Source organism: Nanorana parkeri, unplaced genomic scaffold (assembly GCF_000935625.1).
Source record: "Nanorana parkeri isolate BGI_ZX_2015 unplaced genomic scaffold, ASM93562v1 scaffold731, whole genome shotgun sequence".
NCBI lineage: Eukaryota > Metazoa > Chordata > Amphibia > Anura > Dicroglossidae > Nanorana > Nanorana parkeri.
In genome coordinates this window covers 29,318-33,651 of record NW_017306999.1, presented here as the reverse complement: position 1 = coordinate 33,651, position 4,334 = coordinate 29,318, and the positions used below count along the sequence as shown (strand labels likewise).

At 39.0% G+C, this 4,334-nt stretch overlaps 2 non-coding genes across 2 annotated transcripts; both read left to right on the top strand.

Moving 5' to 3' along the window:
• The first annotated feature begins 3,453 nt into the window (after positions 1 to 3,453).
• Positions 3,454 to 3,527, top strand: TRNAN-GUU. Its single transcript has one exon. It is a non-coding gene; the product is annotated as a tRNA-Asn (tRNA).
• A 404-nt stretch (positions 3,528 to 3,931) lies between these two features.
• On the top strand, positions 3,932 to 4,004 carry TRNAA-AGC. Its single transcript has one exon. It is a non-coding gene; the product is annotated as a tRNA-Ala (tRNA).
• Positions 4,005 to 4,334: the final 330 nt, after the last annotated feature.

Sequence of the window (4,334 nt, the reverse complement as noted above, 5' to 3'; positions counted from 1 at the left end):
GGCGTGGGGTGATGGGAAGCCAGGGGAGGGATCGGCAGGGGGTCGGGTGATTGGAAGCCAGTGGAGGGATCGGCAGAGGGGGGTGGGAGATGGAAGCCAGTGCAGGGATCGGCAGAGGGGGGTTGCAGACACTGAGCAGTTGCTTAGGTGAATGAGTCTAGCATCAGCATTCAAGATGGATTGAAGAGGGGAGGAGCCTGTGTAGAGGTCAGGCAATGAGGAGGGAGTTGCAATAGTCAAGACGAGTTATAACAAGGGAGTGGATGAGTAATGTTGCGGTGTCATTGGTGATGAAGGGATGTATTTTGGAGATGTTACGAAGGAACCTTTAAAATGAAACCTGTTCCCAACGTGAACTGCGGTACGTTTTATTCAACAAGCTGAGAAGCCTAAAATGCTTTTTTTTTTGAACATGTAATTTATTTTAGCATGCGGTCTAAGAACCACCAACACCCACTTCCAGCTTCCTGTAGAAAGATAAACATAACCGGGTCTACTGGCTCTGGTGCCATTGTATACTGGGATGGGATCCAGGAGCGGCACCGGGTTATTCTCAGACATCAAATATTGCTGCGTAGAGGAAAGTGAGGACAAGCGGTGATCGTCATCAAAGTTTCCACCAAACATAGTGACACGTGTCGGGATTTCTGGATGCGATGGAAGGAATAATGACAACAATTCTCTGTCATGTCTGTTAGATTTGTATGGAGAGTTTTGATTTCTCTGATATTTTGGTGAAATACATTGGAGTCAATGTGGAAATAAGAGCAGTTGTTGGTGGTTTTTAAGGGCGCAATAGGCCTCGTGTTACCCTCATGAGGCCTATTGCGCTCATGAGGCGCAATGCTACCCTCGGGTAACATGTTAACCTCAGACAAAATGTTACCTGATGGTAACAGAAGCACCTTTTGACTCTCTTGGAGCTATCAAAAGATGGATACTTGCTACTTATTTTTTCTCCAAGAAAAAAAGCAAACATAAATTTGAAGCGACAATACACAAATAACATTAAAATGCACAAAAAAAAGACACAAAAACTAAGAACAATAATTACATATAAACAATAAATAAACAATAAATAAAAATGAAGAAAATGAAACAATAAATAAAAAAATAAGAAGAATAAATATAATGAAACAATAAATAAACAATAAATAAAAAATAAAATGAAACAATAAATACAAAATAAGAAGAATAAAAAATAAAATGAAACAATAAATAAACAATAAATAAAATTGAATAAAATGAAATAATAAATACAAAAATAAGAACAATAAATCAAATGAAGCCATAAATAAACAATAAATTAAAAAAATAAAAACAATAAATATAAACTACCCTAAACACGTTCTAAAAAAAAAGCTAACACATTCTAAATAATGAAAAAAGTGAATTGGTTGGGAATTTGGACTGTCCAAAATTACTATTTTATTAATTAATGAAGCACGTGGTTTGCAATCTGATGCTGGCCATACACTACTCGCATTGCAGATGATTCATTAAGCCAATTCGAGCTGTGGGTGGCCCAATCGGCACCACCCGCCTTTACAACAGTTGATTTTTTAACCGACTCTTGTCCATGGAGCCGGGTTTGCTTAACTCCACCAAACTTTTTTTTTGTTGTCTTAATTTTGAAGAATTGATGGCAAAAATTCAATTTATTCCGCCATCGATCATTTTGTGTAATATTTCTGGAAGATTAATTGATTATGATACACAAATAAGATACATTGTTGTTCATAGTTGAGGTACTTGAATGTATTTTTAAAATGTAAGTGTCACTTTAAAATGAATGATCAGACCTGCATGGATTGTCCGGCAGCACCCCGCTCTCATCCCTCCTTACCGGCTTTTATAGATCTGGAAAGCGTGTCTTCGGCCCCGAAGAGTCAATGAAGAGCTGTGTATGGTGGGACAGCTGATCCGGCAGCCCAGATGTTCAGACGTCTGGATCCTGGCAGACGGTTGCGGCTTCTATAGAGTCATACTAGAGAAGTGGGGAGGACTGGGGGCTGGAGGAGGAGATGAACGTTCGCCAAACAGCAGCTTGGCTTCTGTCATTTTGGTGATATGAAAAAGCATCATTGAGCAGAGCCGGGCAGAGGCTACACACCCCTTTAGAGTTGCGCCGCCTCTCCTACAAAACTTTCATTGAAGAGAACATCTTGCAGTTTTCCTAACATGAAAGTTTTTCCTAAACCATAACGCAGCGCGTGGTTCATGCTTTTTTACATTTGAATAGGACCTCATGTACACCAGGTGTGTTGAACCGTGCAGATCTGAGTTGAGTAACGAAGCAAAAACAATTGTTGTCTATGTGTCTTGTTCCAACTAATGCGTTGGTGTGCGTTGCAGGAAACTGTGGGCATGCAGTGTTATTTTCCTGCCGAATCCACTGGTCCCCTGAGCACTGGCCCTGATATCCTGTGTTAGGGTGGCTCCTTTCCCTTGCAGGGCCCTATAGAGCCACCCTTGTGTGTTAGTGAGCTGTGTGTCTCTACAAACACACAGACACAAGTGACGAGGGAGCATGCCCGGCCAATCAGGAAGCCGGTCAGCGTGTAATGACTAGCTGCCCGGCTTCCTGATACCGGAAGTAGGCATCAGAGCATTTTGGCGAATACGAGTACTCGCCCAAATACTCTCCATCGGCACCGATACTAGTATTGGTATCGGTGCATCCCTACTGTATATACATATACACTATATTACCAAAAGTATTGGGACGCTTCTCCAAATCATTGGATTCAGGTGTTGTTTAAGCAATAGTGAATTAAGCAGTGTTAAGTGTATTCTTTAAGCAGTTTTTGGCAATAAGTAGTTAGTACTTCTTCAGCACATGGGTTCCTATGCATAGTCAGCTACCAATTTTATTGAAAATATTTTTTTATTTTAAATGAAATTTGTAGCTGACTATGCATAGACACCTGTGCTTTGTTTTTTGTTTTTTACTTTTGAAATATTTAGGCCCCAAAGAGCAACACGCAAATGGCGTTGTTGGTTATTTTTAACGTTGTGTTTAAAAAAAAAATCTTTTTCAAAATCCTTTTGCCCCCAGAGCGCAGCACAAAAAAAATGTAATTTACCTTAAGTTTTTATATGTAATTTTTGTACCGTAACAAAAATTTGGATTATTCTAAAGAAACGTTTCCTGGACTTCATTATAAGATTGAAACTTGAAGCTTAATTTTTTTTAACCTATTGTAAAATAAAATGAGCACAAAAGGTTTTACAAAGTTGGTTTTGTAAAAGCTCGCTGTGCCCACTGCTCTTACATAAGCTGAAACCCGTGTGAATAAAACTGACAGACGCAGCTCCGCAAACCCAAATCCTAACAACCTGTTACAACTAACTTGTCCTGAAAACCATCAGATCCGTCATTGTTTATTCTCTGCTGAAACAGCCGGTTGGATTTATGCCTAAAATGGCAAAATTCAGCCCTGGCTCCCATGAGTCTCTGTGGCGCAATCGGTTAGCGCGTTCGGCTGTTAACCGAAAGGTTGGTGGTTCAAGCCCACCCAGGGACGGTGTATTTTTTCACCCTTTCTCTCTAACAAGAATAAGCTTCCTTAATATTACTTTTTCTTAAATATTTGCAAAGCAAAATAAATAAATAAATGCACATTTTCTTTTATGAAATACCGTGTATTTAATAATTATTTTACACCTTAAAATCTGGGCTTTGCTTTTAAAATGAAAGTAATCTAGCAACGGCAGTCAATTAAGTTTCGTTTTTTTAAATTGAAAGCTATTTAAAAAAGATAGAAAGCAATGTTAAAATGTTTCCGATCATCAAAGAGTTAACCACACAGCCAACCTTTGTGTTTCCCCCTAATCATACATAAATAGGTGTCTCTCATCATAATCAGAATACACAGAGAGACTCTCCGGCACAAAGTGCTTCCTGCGCGGGTGAGCTGTGACTCACGGAGGGGAATTAGCTCAAATGGTAGAGCGCTCGCTTAGCATGTGAGAGGTAGCGGGATCGATGCCCGCATTCTCCAGGTTTTTTTTTTTTTTCTTGCCGTGCTTTTCAACTAGTAAGTTATTTAACGTAACCTATTACTAACGTTCATCGAATATTCAAAGGACAAAATAGAAAAACATCAAATTTCTAAAATTATTTTACAAATACCGCACTTGTTGAATAGCAAACGGGGTCCCCCTAGAACATAGAGCTTTTGCTTTTATTTTAATTGTTTTTACCATCTATATGTTGTTATTATTTATTGAAGAATTTGTAAGCTTTGATATAAAATAATGGACGCAGTGAGATTATTCCATTATACGTGGGTTTCTCCTAGTGTACGAGATATTTTTTCTCAGTGGGAAAC